Source organism: Stenella coeruleoalba (genome assembly GCF_951394435.1).
Source record: "Stenella coeruleoalba genome assembly, chromosome: 1".
NCBI classification, from domain to species: domain Eukaryota; kingdom Metazoa; phylum Chordata; class Mammalia; order Artiodactyla; family Delphinidae; genus Stenella; species Stenella coeruleoalba.
Window position 1 is genome coordinate 150589122 of NC_137169.1, and position 18024 is coordinate 150607145.

The window sequence follows — 18024 nt, forward strand, 5'->3', positions numbered from 1 at the left end:
TACTTCCTTTCGACCAGGCATTGTGCTTCTGGAACCTCCTCTCTAGATGGGAGACCAAGAGCAGAAGAGAAGAAACGTGGAAAGTAGTGAGAAATCACTAAGGACAGCTGCACAGGGAGCTATGTCATATACCGGGTTGTGGGACAAGACTGCTAGTAGCATTGTAGGGACAGAGTCATTTGCTAGGAAAAAACCCCACTCCTCGTTCTTTTGACTGCTCTGGCTCAAGTTGCTTTCCTCCTGAGGGCCTGGGAACATAACTCCTGGGGTCAGGGAGAGAAAGGCCCAGGAAAGCGGGCGTCTGTCCTGGGCCACATAGGACTGGCCCCTGGGCCCCATAGGACACCTCCCGGCTCAGGTTCCACACTGCCCTCTGGCCAGAGGTCACGGGCAACTTATTGAGGTGGTAGCTTGCGCCCTTTAGCTACTGGATCCCGACGGAGTCTCCCCTTAAAGAATCTTGGCAACAGTTGTAGCCTCTAGTTTCTGTTTTTAGAAACAGCAAAAACAGCATGAAAGGACAGCGCTCCTCTGATAAGGAGCCACCTGATAAACATCAGCTTCCTACCATTGCAGCTGCTCCTAGGGGGCTCTTTTCATTGCAGCTGCTCCTAGGGGGCTCTTTTCATTGCAGCTGCCCCTAGGGGGCTCTTTCGGTGTGGACATTGGGGATCACACTGCTTCCTCGGCCAACAGTAAACTCCCTTGTACCGTGTGCCCTCTGCCAACCCTGCCTAGTGTCCCAGCTACTCGGTGGCCCAAATCAGAACGTGTATATATACATTAGACAATAGAAACTTCATATATGTAGATATCTATATAGGCTTATATATATATAAAATATATACACATATCTGTGTATATGTGTGCATGTATGTATACACACATGCACACAAGTACGCATGCAAAGCTATACACATACGTACACATATGCGTGTGTATACACCTACGTTGTCAGTTTGGATGCACCCTGGCACTGTGCTAGACCCTATTCTCAGGCCACCTCTGTGAAGCAAGAATGGGCCATTCTACAGATGAAGAAACTGAGGGCGGGAAACATTAGTTGGCTGCCCAGAGTTACGTGACCAGTAAGTAGCAGAGCAGGATGGACTCCGGTGCTTCCTTGCTCCAAGGACTGCTCTACTCGGCGCTGGCCCTTGGCCTTCCTGGGCCAGGAGGCCCCTGGGATGAGACCCCCACCATCCAGGACCCTGGGGAAGCACTGACTTGGATTCTTTTCAGGGTAAACCAATGTGGCTGAGCTCTTGTTCTTTTCCCAGACCTGAACTTTTTTCCTTCCTATTCGCTAATGTTAACAAAACAAACAAAAAGCATGGTTTATGGTGCACAGAGCTTGATTTGACTTAATATATAGAGCACACATATTCCTCAGGAATCCATTAAGTCGACCCGAGTACAGGCTATGGACCACGTCTGAGAAGGGCCTGAGCCACCGGGGCCCTGGGTTCATCCACAGTTCACGTGGCAGAAAGGAGTGAGTCACTCGTCAATGGCACAGCCAGGGCTGGATTACCCTGCGGCTTCCTTCCTTAAATGGGCAGAGATTCCAACTGCTGCGTGAATAACAAAGACCGTAATGTCCCACTCACCAATGGAGAACAGGCCAGTGAGCAAAGGAACCGCAGCAGCTGTTTTTTTCCAGAGTGCTGAAGGCTGCAACCCTAGCCCCACTCAGCTGTTACGGTCAAACCTTGTGGGGTCCAGCAGAGAGCACAGATGGCCCAGGGCCATTGGTCCCACCCCTGGAAAACCGCAATCGGAATCTCTGTCCTTCGGACAGGGCTCCCCCAGGGAGCTCGGTGGCCAGCTCCCTGCCCAGGGCAGCGCTACTCTTTTAGTTGAAGGGAAACAGTGTGAGCTGGTGATGCTTTGGGCAGTGGAATGACACTAAGAATGAACAGGACGACAAACCTCATCTTCTCCCTCAAACCTGTAATGCGGCATCTACGCCTCACTTCTCATCCCTGCCTCTTCGTTCTTGATTCTCCCGTTTGTCTGTCTTTTGGAGTACTGGCTAAGTGTTGGATAATTATTAAATGTTAAATGTATTACACGGTCTTCGTGCACTCTGTTTTCTTGTTATTTAAGCTACAGCAGAGGAATGCAAAAAATCACCCCCATCCTGATTTCAGATTCTTTCCTGCATGACATGTAAGTCTATGAAAAACTAAGCTTTCACATTGGTTGTAATCACGTCTAAAATCTCATCATTCTTCTTATGAAAAGGAGAAAAGAATCAAAGGTATAGCAGAAAGAACACTGTGAAGGGGACTGAGATCAGAGCAGTATGGAGGTTAAGAACATGAGTTCTGGAACCAGTGGGCAGGGCTCCCAGTGCCGACCCTGTCACTGTCTTGTGGGACCCTGGGCAAGTCCCTTAAACAGTCTGAACCTCAGCTCTCTCATCTGTGAAATGGGAACAGTAATTCTGAGCCTCCTAGGGCTCTTGTGAGGATGACATGGGGAAATATGGTATACTCTGTAGTTAGCAAGAGCTCAGGAAATGTGAGTTCCACTCCCCTCCACCCCAACCCCTACCCCCGGCCAAGTATTGATATTTTCCAACTCTAGTGCAAACATCACTTGGATAGGCCTTGGCAGATCATTTAAGGCAAGTTGGCTGCCCAGAGGAATTTGCTGCAGTCCTAAGGCCTCTCCATATTAATAGGACTAATTGTGTCGAAGCTGATGGAGCCTTTGGTTCGTGGCCAGAATGAGGAGGTATGAGGCCCTCTTTCATGCATGTGAATGACGGGCCTTGGTTAGCTTCTTTGATGAGCTTTTTTATCCATATTCAATGAGGTCAGTGTCCCTTCCCTAGAATGGAAATGGGGTCAGTGTCCCTTCCCTAGAAACACCTTACCCACGTCTTTGCCCCTTAAAGAGGCTGCTTTGTTGTTGCTGCTGTTTTTTGTTTGTTTGTTTGTTTTTGCGGTACGCGGGCCTCTCACTGCTGTGGCCTCTCCCGTTGCGGAGCACAGGCTCCGGACGCGCAGGCTCAGCAGCCATGGCTCACGGGCCCAGCCGCTCCGCGGCATGTGGGATCTTCCCGGACCGGGGCATGAACCTGTGTCCCCTGCAGGCGGACTCTCAACCACTGCGCCACCAGGGAAGCCCGCTGCTGTTGTTTTATCAAAACTTTCTTTAAATTGACCTCCTTCTCCACACTGTAGGCTAAAATTCTGGGCGCCGATCAAATGTTTCTGAAAGGAGCCCTAATGCCTTTAGTTAAATGACAAATAACTCTCCTGCTGGAAAAAGGACCCTCTTCTGACATACCCCAAGCCCTGCACAGCGTAAGGGACGCTGACCACCGTGCCCTCCGCAGGTAGAAAGAATCCCAGGGTTTCTCCCCAGAGAAGAGGGCAAGCGCCTGCCTGCTCCTCTGTGTTCCGATCCCTGCTCCTCTGGGTTCCGGTTCCTCCTCACTCTTTATCCATCCGCCTTGCAAGGCACTCCTGTCCCAGCCTCAGCTACTGGTCCAGGATGAACAAACATGTTGACTTCCAGTAAGTCCTTGGCTATCCAGCTGCCCGCTCCCACCCGGTGTTGAGAGCTGTGGCATGGAATTAGCATGTGGCTGAGAACCCAATGAAGCCATTGTGGTTTGAACCTAGTGGGCAGGACCCGACGCTCCACAAGGCTTGCTGGGTTTCAGCAGCTAAAACTGTGCGATGTGCTCATGGTTATTTCTTGTCACAGATTTCACCCTCTAAAATCGCCTCACAAATAAGGATTATGATCCCATTTTGAGGATGGACTTGAGGAAGAAAGAGAGCGTGATCTGCAAGAATACAAAACAAAATGTTAGAAATTACATCTCCATTGTGGGATTACAGTTCATTTAATTAATTCATTAATTTATTTATTTTTGCTTAGCTGTATTTTCTACATTTTCCCTACCAGACATGTTTCATTCTCGTAATAAAAAGAGATAAAAATTTATGTTTTAAAGTAAAGATTACTAAAACAGTAGCCCGAAAGTACATCATTCTTTCCTCCAGGATGAGCTAAATCCCGGCAGTTTTTTCAGGTATGCTCCGTGTGCGTTGGTGAGTGCTATTTACAAGGCTATTTTAAGCTAACAAGCTTATTTTGGAAGGTTGTCACAGACTTAGAGGGAATTACAGGATTTGAGTTGGGCCATGTCTTGGATGCAGTGCCTGTTTTGATGGACAAGGAGAAGAAATGACTAAGTGCCTCTTTGGCTGAAAGGAAGCAGGATCAAGCCTTTTCAAGTTTACAATGGATCCAAGTAATTACCTTTTTTATATGTCAATTTAAAAACCTGGCATCCCCTCAAGAGGCTAAGCAAGGACCATGTCTCTCTTTACACGTCTTTTTCCGAGAGTATTTGGTCAAGGAAGGAGTTTGGCTTGATTAGGACCCTTGGTGCTTGCAAGCGTGTGCGCTGAGGTGTTCCTCCTGAGGGGCTAACCCACTTTTCAGAGCGTCAAGGCAGCATGCGTAACGTAAAAGAGACATGTTAAGATGACCTTCTTCCACGGAGACTGAAAGCTCTGCGCCTAGGTACTCAGATCACATGTTAACGTTATGGAGGCGCCGTGCTACTTTGTGACCTGCACTGAAGCCCGGAGAAGGTGTGGGGCACTACGGTGGGAGTCCTACTTGTTCCCCATGCCCGCCGTCGGGATGGGGTCTACTCTTTCAGCTCTGTTGCTTTCCCTCTGTTCATGAATAGGGGGACTTGCTGACCTAATGTTTCCTTGAGTGTTTTCTGTCTGCCTCCCCTCTGCCCCAGAGATGCAGACGTGCCAGCGGCAAGGGTCTGTGTGCACAGACCCCGGGTGCTGAATGCCTGGTGCTGTGGGCTGGACCTGGAGTGGCAGCATCTCAGCCTGGGATGTCAATTCTCAGCAGAGCAGGTAAGGCTTGATAGACCCGGGCTCTGGGCAGGCTGGGAGAGCCCTCCATTTTGGAAAGGCTTAGGAGGTGTTGGGAGAAATTGGCAAGGTTCGGGCCAGCTACAGAGAATCTGCGCTTCTCCGCCCGCTAAGATTTGGTGAAGACTTCATAGACTCATAGACGTAGGAGGCCGGCGCCAGAATTATAACTAGAGTTCCAGAATATCCTGGGGCTAGCCTAAGGGAGAACTGCTGGAGAGTTGCTCTCAGAATGGCTCGGGAGGGAGCTTTGGATGTTTTCATTGGACATAGTAATGTATTTCCTCTGTGTGAAAATGCAATCACGTTACTGCTACATATTATAAATGGTTTTGTGTGCAGAGCCAGTGAGCAGGCTGGGGATCTCGTGCTTTCAGGAGAATCATAACCCTGGTACCTGTATGCTGAGGCAGTTTTAAAAAAACGAGACCATTTAGTATCAGGCTCTGTTCATCCAGCAAATAGAATCAGCGAGAAAGTTAGTTGCAATATCTGATCCAATACGGCACAGTGGTGGCGCTTTGCTTTATGTAATAGGAGTTTCCATCAAAGTTGCTTATAAGGTGTTTCCTCGTGCGGTGGGGAGACGTAAATCCTGTTTTCTTGTTGACTTACACTGCAGGTTCATAGACTGCCAAACTTACAAAAATAAATCTTAATTTGGTCCACTACAAGTTCAGAATTTTTGATAACTCAAATGTGATCTGTGAAAGTTTATATTTGCTTAGCTCGCTGTTTCTTTGCAGAGAATGCAAACTAATAGAACAGCAACCAAAAAACCCTGATGAACGAACGATGTTTGAAATCCTTGATGGAAGCAACTATTTCCAAGCAACTTCAAATATTTTAGAAGAACTAATTACAGGAAAATTACCATTGTCCTAAATAAACAAACATGTATTGAACACTTTGTGGGTTTTATGAGAGGGATTTAAAGATAAACAAGACAGTTTCTGCTCTCAGCATCTAAATAACAAATACCGGCAGAGCAATTACAATTATTGGGCTCAAATAAATTGAATACAAGACAGGGGGCTTCCCTGCTGGCGCAGTGGTTGAGAGTCCGCCTGCCGATGCAGGGGACGCGGGTTCGTGCCTCGGTCCAGGAAGATCCCACATGCCGCGGAGCGGCTGAGCCCGTGAGCCATGGCCGCTGAGCCTGTGTGTCCAGAGCCTGTGCTCCGCAACGGGAGAGGCCACAACAGTGAGAGGCCCGCGTACCGCAAAAAAAAAAAAAAAAAAAAAAAAATTGAATACAAGACAGAATGCTTTAAATACATCATTTTCAACTCCCAACCTTCTTAGAAGAGGATACTACGTTTCTTGCTGTACCTCCTGCACTTCATATTCAAATCTCAAACCAATGAGGCCCAATTTCTAATCCTGCCAATCAGCTGACATATTTAGCTTTTATGAACCAATAGGCAATCAATAGCCTGCCTTCAGTTCTCTTCTTGAATAAAATTTTAGTAGCATTTGCTACTATTGTCTGTTTTACACTATTATCCCTGTCTATTTTCTCCTTTCTGGTTTCCATCCCACCTCTGTAAATACTCTTCTTGGGTCTCTTACTATCTGTTCTGCAGATCTTATAATGCCACTGTTTTCCCAGGGTTCCATTCTCATGTGTTTCTCTTCTCACTCTGGATACTTTCTCTGAACAAGCTCATAAGCTCCTGTCACTTCAACCACAATTGGTATATATACCATGACTCAGAAATCTGCCCTTAACATTGACTTCTCCAGAGGCAAGAGTAAGCCACCCAAAGCTTCTGTGCACCAAGTGACACAAAAAGAGGAAGATTGTTACGGCGGCAGTGTGCGTAATGGACTGGATGGGGGTACAACAGAGACGACATGGGGGCTAGGAACGTTTTGTGTCTAGGTGAGAGGTTACAAGACACTATATATATTGATCTATTGTATCATTTACTTTACTTCCATTATGCTTCTTGCCACAATATCTTGAGTTATCTGTTTATGTGCCTACCTCCTTTACCAGTGAGCTCTTTGAGGGGAAAGACTATGACTTTCATCTTTGTACCTTTTGGTCCGTAATAAATACGGCAGTATGATTTACTTGTACAAATAGGGCGGCAGCAGGATTGGAAAGAAGGAGCTAGGGAAGACATTTTAGATATTGATAGCACTTGTTGACCAGTTGAATGTGGAGCCTGAGAGGTGGGAACAGTTGAGAAGGACTCTGACCTCAGGCACACAGAAAGAAGGCGGCAGTGGAGCCAACATGTTGGGTTTGGGATTCACAGAGATTGAGGCACAGTGGGATTTGGGTGTGGAAATATTTGGGAGGCAGATAGAAGCACAAAACTGTGCTGATCTACTGTGAGTTATTCCATGAAACTAAAAACATTAAAACTGGGAATTTAAACAACTATGTTAATGGTTGAATTATAGCATCTCTGGGTTTAGAAAGATCCTTAAGAATCATCTAGTCCAGTTGTCTGTCGAATACTTTAATCCTCTATAGAACTTTCCTGCCGACCTTCCTGCACTTTCGTCTCAGTTGGTGAGTTTTCTCAGTATTTACAGCTTTTTTCCTTTTTGATTCATCTTTAAAGACTGTGGTCTCTTTTACTGTCGGTTTTAAGTTTCTCTGGCCTTTTTTTTTTTTTGTCATAACAGATTTTTATAAGTCATCTATTTAGCAAAACCTTTATTTACCTGGCTTGGGTGTCCATAATTTTACTACTGGACAATCTGAAAATAGGGTTCTCCATAAGAGAAGCTTTGGATTAATTGGGAGACAAAAGGTAAGAACTGGGTTAGCTCATAGCAACTGCGTCTTCTTATCTCCAAGGTTTCTACTCTTCTTGGATTTTCTAAGGGAAGCAGGAGGCAGACAGCCTGGAAGTGTGTCTTGGCTGCCCTGCCAAGACCAGACCACTATCTCTCTAGCTGAGAGCTAGTGGGCAGGTTACTTAACCACTCAGAGCGCTGGCTCTTTCCAGTGAATGGACACACTGATGGTATCAATCTCACTGGGAAGATTGAATGTGGAATGTTTAAATAGTCTCTGTCACATAGTTTGTCTTAATAAGTATTAGCTCTTATTATTACTGTCTCAGGCACACCCATCCATGCAAAGAAGAGTCGGTACTGGGGAAACATCAAGAGAATGAGGAAAGGTGGCAGAAGCAGTCCTTGCTTCATCTAATGACAGAGCAAGGAAATGACTAGAATCAGGGAGGTCTAAATGTAACAGAGAGGAAGCTCTGCACGGAGCCAAGAGTCACTCCACTCACAGTTTTCCAAGGGAGAGAATTACGGGAAGACGCAGCTTCCGGCATTTAGAAGTGAGAATGTTTTCATGCTTGTTGTGAGGCCTATTTTAAATAGTTTGGCTAATTAGGTGATGATTAAATTACACTGCTCCCATATGTTTGTGCTTTCTTCTTTGCAGAATATATCTGCCTGAAAAGTTGTAGGTGAATTATGTGTTTGTGAAGGAATTTTTTGACACTTGGCACATAATTAAGTACTCAAATGTATTAAATGGTAAATTATTTTATAAACTCAATAATAATAACAGCTAACATGTTCAAGCACTTACTCTGTGCCTCACATAATCATCATTTAGTCATATGAAGTTGTTGCCATTATTATTTCCAATTAACTCTTGAAGAAACTGAAGTCCATAGAGCCATGAATTCTTGGTATTGTGAAGATCTCTCATTTCTTGGTTTGCGTGTTTGATTTTTGTTGTTGGGTATTCTTAGAACAGAATGCACCTGCAGGAGAAATGATACAAATGACTTTCAATAGATCTCTAAATAGATGTGGCTGCTAAAGCGTCAGGAGGGGTGGCATATGGCTAAGCTGAGGATAGGAACCGTGGAAATGGTATGGTGGCTCTTAGGATATGATGGACGGAGAAGGAAGAATGAGGCAGATTGAGCTGGAACCCCCTGTGAAACCAGACTCAGAGAGAGCCCCGGCAGAGCAATTACAAGTAAGCCTGAAGGATGCTGGCCTTCTCTTCACTGAAAACAACACTAGCCCATCATAAACTGACCCAGCCAACCTGTCCAGCCTCATCTATTATTTCTTCCTCTCAAGCCCTACTTTCCCAAAGCAGTAAACTACTAATATGCCAACTGATATGTAAATTAGTAGTATGCCAAAACATACTATTTCTTTTCACATGTCTGTTTTTACACACTGTATACCCTCTATCTGAAATGCCCTTCTTCACAGCCCTAGCTGGTTAATTTAATAAAGCCACACTTATTTTGTACCCATTCTCTTGCCAAATACTTAACATACATTATCTCTAAGTCTTATAACAATTCTGCAAGGTAGGCATTATTATTTCCACTCTGCAGATGGAGTAACAGAGGTCCTTCCTCTGTGAAGCCTTTATGGACTTCCGCAGATAACTGTGTATTTCCCAGTAGTCTTGTAATACTCTTTACACACCTATAAAAACAGTATTTATTAAGGTTGTATTCTAATAACATGTCTGCATGGCTATCTTGCTCCCCTGGTATGGGTTTTATAAAGAGAAGGGGGTATATTTTTACATATCTTTATAATAGTATCTTCCCTCTTTCCAATCATCCAACCAAGGCTTCCACATTGTTCGTCATATAATATGCCCTTAATAAATTATTATTGAATTAATGAATAAATTAATTAATGCTAAGGAGCTCATTTGTGAAGCTGTGAACTTCCTCCTCTGTCAGATTATTGATTCTGCCTCTAATTATGCTCCCTGTCTGCATCCCACGCTAGTGTGATGAGCATTAACCAGATGGCCAGCCATGGAGGCGTCCATCCTTGGAACCCAAAGCCTACTTCCCAAGCCAGTGTGCTGGAAATGCTTGGAGACCGTACCAGGCCCTTGGCTACCTTTTCTGTGGCCCCAGCAGCAGAAACAGCACCAAATCTAAAGACTGTGTGAAACTCTGAATTAACCCTTCAGGATCTGACCTGGCCAGAGAAGTCCTCGGCTTTCCCAATCCAAATCCATTTTATAGCAATTGCTGAGTCACCTCACATCAACATTATTCAGCACGGACATGCTAGAAGACCAGTGGCTGCTCTGACTGAGGCTCCTTCCAGTGTGTGCTGCAGCCAGACATCCCGGCCCCAACACTAATCTGAAGTTTATGACTTGATGTAGGCAGAATCATTTAACCTCTCAGAGTTTCCCGCACATTTCTTGTCAATCATCCCCTGGCATCTCTGTCAGTCTTTGACCTACCTTCTTTTAGATTCCATCCACCTCTCTTCCTTCAAAACATGACGTGACTTGTTTCCAAAACAGTTGTCTAGAAACATGATTAGATAATGAACTGAGCCAGCCTCCATCATTGAAAGGGTTAACACCCCTTCCCCGGTGACTGACCAAAGCTGAGCTGCCACCCAGGTGCAGATAGTGACTGTCTATTCAATCAAAACAGTGCAACATGGGCACCCTGCGTCCTGAAGAGGGCTTCTCACCAATGTTCTGGCCATAATGTGCAATGGGATAAGTCATTCAGCTTTGATTTTCAGAGTTATTCTACAAGGAATATAGACCCCTTGCTAAAGTGACAATCTACCCTGGTTTGTGCCCACTGTCCCAGTGTCACCCTGTCCAGGTTTGCATTTATCTCAGATAGAAGTGTCCAGGTTTGGAAGATGTAAGTTTCCCTATTCCTTGCTGTCTCTTCAACCAGCCCCAGTCCACTAATAGGACGCAAGTCCAGCTTTGCATTAGCTGTAGCCAGGGAGTGTATTGTACTGTGCATCTGGGCGTGGGAAGAAACGCAGCCAACAAAGGGCAGGCGATTCAGCAGATGTGTGCAAACTAATGGGGATCTCATCAAGTCAAGCTGACCCAGGCCCAGGCCCAGGCAGGGAGGCTGCTTCTGGGGGATTATGGAAGAAGATCCACCTAAAGCTGGCCCCTGTCACCACAGAGGCAATGCTTAGGAGGCTCTGGGAGGCTGTGCATGTTTTTTCTGGCTAAAGACATTATGTAAATGCTTATGGAGGAGCCATTAACTGATTAACAGCTGAGTATAAATTAGGTTGTATGATTAAGTGATTAATACCTATTGTGAACTAGCAGAGCCCAAAGAGAATAGAGTCTGATGAAATGAGACTAAATATTTTGCCTATGCCATTACAAGCCTTTTAGGTGGATGTGTGGCATCTCATTTGAATGTGATTTTTTTCTACTATTTTGTCACAGAGAAAGAAAAAATGATGAAAGGTGGAGGAACCGCTCTTGAGTAAACCCAGATGCATCGTTCACACATCACATTAAACCTCCCAGCAGCGCCGTGAGGAAACAGCCGTTATCCCCACGTTCCACATGAAGTGGTGGGGCTTGGAGGGACCAGCCAAATTGTCCGAGATGGCAAAACCAGGACTGACAGCCGGGATGGACCCCAAATCCTTCACCTTTCCACGGGGTCACTGGTGATGAGAAATTTAAAGGAAAAGCATACCTTTTTCTTGAAAGAGTTGTAAGAGTTGGTGATGACTGAGAAAGTGATGATAAACAGGAGAATGTGAAGTTGGTGATGGTGATGACTAGTTTAAATACTATGTGCCAGGCACCCTGCTAAGCTTTTCACATATATTATTTTATTTAATCCTTATAAAGTGCCTGTGTGGTAGGTGTTATGAATCTAATTTTTGCAAATGAGAACAGCAAGACACTGACTGAGAGGTTGTGCCAGAATTTGTGCTTAGTGCTTTCTGATGACAGAAGAGCTCAGCACTTTCCGTGTTTCTGGCCCCTGCCCTCACTGACCCGTGGTCTGCTGAAGTGAGACCCAAGGACAGGCAAAAGCTCCAAAGTGGAGCCTGATGCCAAGAGACCTTGAAGTGACAAGCTCTGGGAACAGAGCTAGAGATAGAACTTACTGTTCTCCATCAGGATTTTGACTCAGGAAGAAAAATTCTGAGTAATATAATATTAAAAAAAAAATCTAGCATTGAATTAAGTGCCTAAAATAATTAAATATTACCTAAAAGAGTATAGAATCGGATCTGAGAGTATGTATTTTCTTAAATTTTATTCTCTGTATCATTTTTGTAAATAAAGATTGGGACTCATGTTAAACTAATTTAATTGATGACTATTGAGATCGGGAAAAAAAGATAACGAACGCTTTTAAGTTCTATATTAGGAAGAGATTGAATATCCAATGGACAATATGAGACCTTTGGCTGCTGAGGGGTGAGGATCCACCAAGAGAAATCCAGAATAAGGCTGGAGTGCTGAAAGACAGTGCTTCTTTCTAAAATTGCCTACAGATGGGGACACGACCAAATGCGGAGTATTTCACTTGAGAAAAGCAAATCAATGCATGGGTACATAATGGGATAGTATTAATTATTATTATTTTTTTTTTTTGCGGTACGCGGCCCTCTCACTGTTGTGGCCTCTCCCGTTGCGGAGCACAGGCTCCGGACGCGCAGGCTCAGCGGCCATGGCTCACCGGCCCAGCCGCTCCGCGGCATGTGGGATCTTCCCGGACCGGGGCACGAACCCTTGTCCCCTGCATCGGCAGGCGGACTCTCAACCACTGAGCCACCAGGGAAGCCCGAGATAGTATTAATTTTAAGTGAAGACAACAACCGACCTAGACAGACATTGTTGCCATCAGCACAGCAGCATTAGCAAAATTGCTAGGTGGGGAAACTTTCCCTTCCATTCTTCCTATTCCCGTTCTCAGTCTTCCCCTCACTGAGGTTCATATCCTACAGCTGCTTCTGGAGATCCCAAAGCCTCACCGAGTGAAGATTTTGCCCTTGCGTCAGGATTCTTCCCGCATCATCAGACACTGAACCTTTCTTTTGGGACGGATTTCACCAGATAAAGAAATCCGTGCAGATACTTAGCAAGATACGGTTAAACATTAAAACAGGAGTCGCTTCAATCCTTAGATGTGCTACTAATGCTGAGCTTTTTATAGACGAGGGAAAGCTGGTAGGGAACAGTTTCTGGGTGCTGCTCTGTGCAGGTCTAGACAGGTCCCTGGGGAGGTCCTGAACCAGAGAGAATTGGGGCTTCTGGCAGGACACGGGTGTGTGGAGGGAAGCACCGCACAGAGAGCGGTTAGAGAGTCTGTCGCTAGCATGATTTCCCAAGTGTACTCTGACCTCAGACAAGATGCTGTTGACCCCAGACTTCTTTCCTCCAGTAATTTGTGTCCCAGCCCCATTTGGATAAGGGTCCAGAGGAGGAATCCCTGTTGTTTGCCCCAAACCCCTGAGCTTCTTGCCGGCAGGAGCATGTCTTAGCCCATGTAGAGCCAGTGCCCCGCTCACATAGCTGTTGATGTTGATGCCACCAATACCAGTGACGAGGAGAGTTCAGAAATCATCCATCCTTAACTAGTGGCTCAGCTCTGTTATCTGAGTAACGCTCTGATCCGTATATCTGCACGCCAGATTTTCCCTCCCATCCTAAGCATTTGGTCTCTGATTTTCCATGTATCTCTAGATATTTTTAATTTCATCACATAAATTCTCGTAATCCACTCATAAAATAAGTCAGTGTGTAAATAAAGCAATAAATAAAGTGCTCGGATTTGTAGGATTATCACAAGCTATTACCTGGCCTTTTAAAAAACCTTTTTTAAAGGAACATGACAATATTATTGCTGGACCTCCTCTTTGTAACGTTATATTAGAAAGAGACCTTCTAGATGTACATGTGGGGTACACGATTTCCCTTGGAACTCCCATCTACCCAGTACTTGTTTTCTACATTTAATGCCTTCAGAAATCTCTGCTAAAATCCTCTGACAAAAGTTAGTGCTCTGAATGCCACAAATGCATTTGAGCTTCGGATTTTTCAATATTTGCAAATAAGGTTGAAAGATTTCTTACCCCAAGGGATGGGGCATCAGTTCTGTGGAAAACTAGGGCACAACAGCATTAGGGGACCTGGTCCCTGGTCCCTGGAGCAGGAGAGCAGGTAAATCGAATCCTGGTTTGTGCCCAGTGTTGGCCATGCTGTCCCTGTCTCTGGGGTTGGGAGCAGCCGAAGCCAGGTGGGCGACGAGCAGAGCGGCTGTGAGCTCTCTAAGGTGGCCAGATGGCAGGGAGCTGCCTGCTGGGCGCGAGATGGCCAGCCTAGGCATGGGCACTTTTGCTGGAATTTGCTCTCTGTTATCAGGGCGCCAGGTGACACAGGTCATCTTCCGCTTCAAGCCAAGTTACAGGACAACAGGAGAAATCTGCCACCTGGCCGAGACACCTCGGTGAACAGCTCTCACATGGGCTGAGCTGCAAGTTGGTTCTCAGAGAACAAAATTCTCTCTTGTCTGGTCCTAAAGGGCTCCTCCTGTCTAGTCCTATGCAGGAGCTTGGACGCCTGCAGGCCTTTGAGAGTTGAACTTTAAGTTCACTGGCCAGCTGAACCTTCCAGCTGACCCTGAGGTGTCTCACAGTTGTGCTGCAGACCATAACTCTAGCCCCACTCCACGCCCACCTTGGTCCCCCACTCACCATCTGTTTTCTTGTGTTCCACTTCCTGAAGGAATGTGAGTCACAATAGATTTAGCAGGGGTTGAACCAAATGACTTCACAAAGAAAGACAATTTCATATAAGGAATAATAGCCTAGAAAAGGGGAGGTTAGGTGTGAGGGTAAGAATGCTGTCTGATGGAGGCTACAAGCTCTCCTAGCCAGGAAATTGGGCTCCGTGGTCTGAACCAGGGAAGGAAGGATTTCAGTAAGACCTGCTCTACAGCTGAGTAGCCCTCTAAGATGAAAGACCACAGCCTTTTTTTTTTAACCTAAAACACCCCAACAGTCGAGTTACTCCTCAGTGACTAGCAGGTGCTATAAATAACATCAGAATCAGAGAACAGAATCAGAGAACTGGACCAGGATTTTACCATTACTCAGCCAGCACCCTCCCTTTCGTGAGCTGAGGCACGAGTGAGTGTTAATGATGGAATTGCCCCCACAGATTTTATTAACATTTATCAACACTCGCATATGTTTTCGGGCCCTCCCTTCCCCTCCCATCCCGGCCAATAATTGAGAAAAGTCCTGTGATATGCAAATCATGGCAGAGCAAAAGGATAGTCAAGTCCCCATAAAGGGAATTGTGAACTTCATTGATCGGAACCCCAAGCTGTAGGCAACAAACCTTTCAGAACAAGACTGGGAACTTTGGCTCAGGATAAAGTCTGGATTCTTAGTCCTGTGAGACCAAGTTTTCACAAACAAATCTTTCACAAACAAATCTGGAGAATACATTCTGACTTGGGGCCTAAGGTGAAGAACACTTATAGGTGTTATGTTAGTCAATCCAGGAATAAGGCTAAAAATAAAGGGCCAATCGGAGGACCCTTGGGAACTGTCCCACGAGGGCTAAAAAGAGTTGTACCAGCATGGGGGAGATAGGGCCCTGCAGACAAGAGAGTTGCAGGAGCATGGGAACTCTTCCGAGGGGGGCAAGGGGCATGGGGGGCCCCTGCAGCAACAGCAGGACACAGGCCTCTGAGTGCTCACGGGTGTGCACTGCTGGGAAGTGGCCAGGCTCTGACCCCAGGGAGGTGCCCAGCAGGTGGGAGAGAATGGGCAGAGTAGCCGTGCATGCAGACCGAGGAAGGAGAAGCACACAGACAAAGGTGAGTGAGGGTGAAGAGGCCAGCCGGGTAAAGGCCGTGGAGAATGTTCTCTACCGGGCAGGTTCTGTTAGAGCTCAGAGCCCTGCCCCGGGTCATGTCAGCTTCTGCCTGAAGGTGCCTGGCAGTCTAACAAGTACCAGGAAACTTGGGGTGTGTGCTGTGGTTGGAGGACCACACTTTGAGCAATGAGGAACTCAAAAACAGCCTTGTGGGCAGCCTCGTGGGCCGGACGCCGTCGTCTGGGGATTCTCCGAGGGAGAAACCCAGAAAATTCGCAACAGTATTTCTGTCGTGTGGAGGCTCCTGGAAAGTTGCCCATGAGAAAGGAAACCCCAGGCCTAGCTGGAGCCACCAGTCCAGAGCTGCAGCCGGATGACCCCTGGGAAGCGATGACTTCATAGGCGCCACTGGTGTTTCAATGGGAGCTCGCTAGGCTCTCAGGTGTGGCACGGGCTGAGCGTTTACGTGGAGTCCCCGGCCTTTCTTCCTTTGTTCAGCTTCCTCAAACCTCTCCAGTTTTCCAGATTCCTTACCTCATTCTTCCCTGCTGTTTATGGAAATCTCTTCTCCTATAAATAATTTTGTAAGTTCCTTATACTGGGTGCAAATGCTGGAGGAGTCTTACATATTCCAGAAGGATTGATATTTTAAGAAGGGCAAAACCTTGACCCAAAGAAAGGCAATTTTGGGTGGTCAAATATAAAGACCTGAACACCTGTGTGTTCAGTTTAGCACATTTGAGGGGATACACAGATTTGTGTACCAACCTGGATTGGGGGTAGGGGCAGAATTTTAAGTCTATGTGAAAGGAATGGGCACAGCGTTTTTGGGGTGTGGTTTTGTGGCGTGGGGCGGTGGAGGAAACACTGGACGGGCAGTCAGACCACCTCCCTCTCAGGGTCTCCATTCCCGATCTGTAAAGTGAGCGATTTGGCCCAGGTAGATGACATTTAAGAACTTGAATCAGCAGCTCTTGAAGTCAACAATTTTCCTCATCATGTGGGATCCATCATTCCGAACCTGGAGAAGCAGCTAAGCACCCTGGATGCTGGATCAGGTGCCATATAGACAGAGATTCCATCAGAAGGGACCGGAGTTCAAGACTTTCAAAGTAAGGTCAATGTGATACTTACACCTGGCAGTGTCATTTCAAAGGTAGGGGAGGAGCAAGCGACAGCAAACACCGGGAGAGGGGTAATCTCCTCTGTGGCTCCTGGCACTGACTCCAGCCCAAGACCAGCCTATAAGAGTTGGTATCTTTCATTTTTTAAGGAACCTCCATGCTGTTCTCCATAGTGGCTGTATCAATTTACATTCCCACCAACAGTGCAAGAGGGTTCCCTTTTCTCCACACCCTCTCCGGCATTCATTGTTTCTAGATTTTTTGATGATGGCCATTCTGACCGGTGTGAGATGATATCTCATTGTAGTTTTGATTTGCATTTCTCTAATGATTAATGATGTTGAACATTCTTTCATGTGTTTGTTGGCAATCTGTATATCTTCTTTGGAGAAATGTCTATTTAGGTCTTCTGCCCATTTTTAGATTGGGTTGTTTGTTTTTTTTTGATATTGAGCTGCATGAGCTGCTTGTAAATTTTGGAGATTAATCCTTTGTCAGTTGCTTCATTTGCACGACCCAGCAATCCCACTACTGGGCATATACCCTGAGAAAACCATAATTCAAAAAGAGTCATGTACAAAATGTTCATTGCAGCTCTATTTACAATAGCCAGGACATGGAAGCAACCTAAGTGTCCATCAACAGATGAATGGATAAAGAAGATGTGGCACATATATACAATGGAATATTACTCAGCCATAAAAAGAAATGAAATTAAGTTATTTGTAGTGAGGTGGATGGACCTAGAGTCTGTCATACAGAGTGAAGTAAGTCAGAAAGAGAAAAACAAATACCGTATGCTAACACATATATATGGAATCTAAGAAAAAAAAAAAAGGTCATGAAGAACCTAGGGGCAAGATGGGAATAAAGACACAGACCTACTAGGGAATGAACTTGAGGATATGGGGAGGAAGAAGGGAAAGCAGTGACAAAGTGAGAGAGTGGCATGGACATATATACACTACCAAACATAAAATAGATAGCTAGTGGGAAGCAGCTGCATAGCACAGGGAGATCAGCTCGGTGCTTTGTGACCACCTAGAGGGGTGGGATAGGGAGTGTAGGAGGGAGGGAGACACAAGAGGGAGGAGATATGGGGATATATGTATATGTATAACTGTTTCACTTTGTTATAAAGCAGAGACTAACACACTATTGGAAAGCAATTATACTCCAATAAAGATGTTAAAAAAAAAAAGAGTTGGTATCAGTGATATACAGCTTGAAACCTGATCCTTTCCTAGGGAACAGAATGGGGGTGCAGTTCCTGAGAAAGCAAATGAACAGAAATTAGCCTTCACCAGATGCTCCTGTAATTACATTTAAATTCAGTTCAACTAATTTCTTACACTTGATAAAAGCAGTT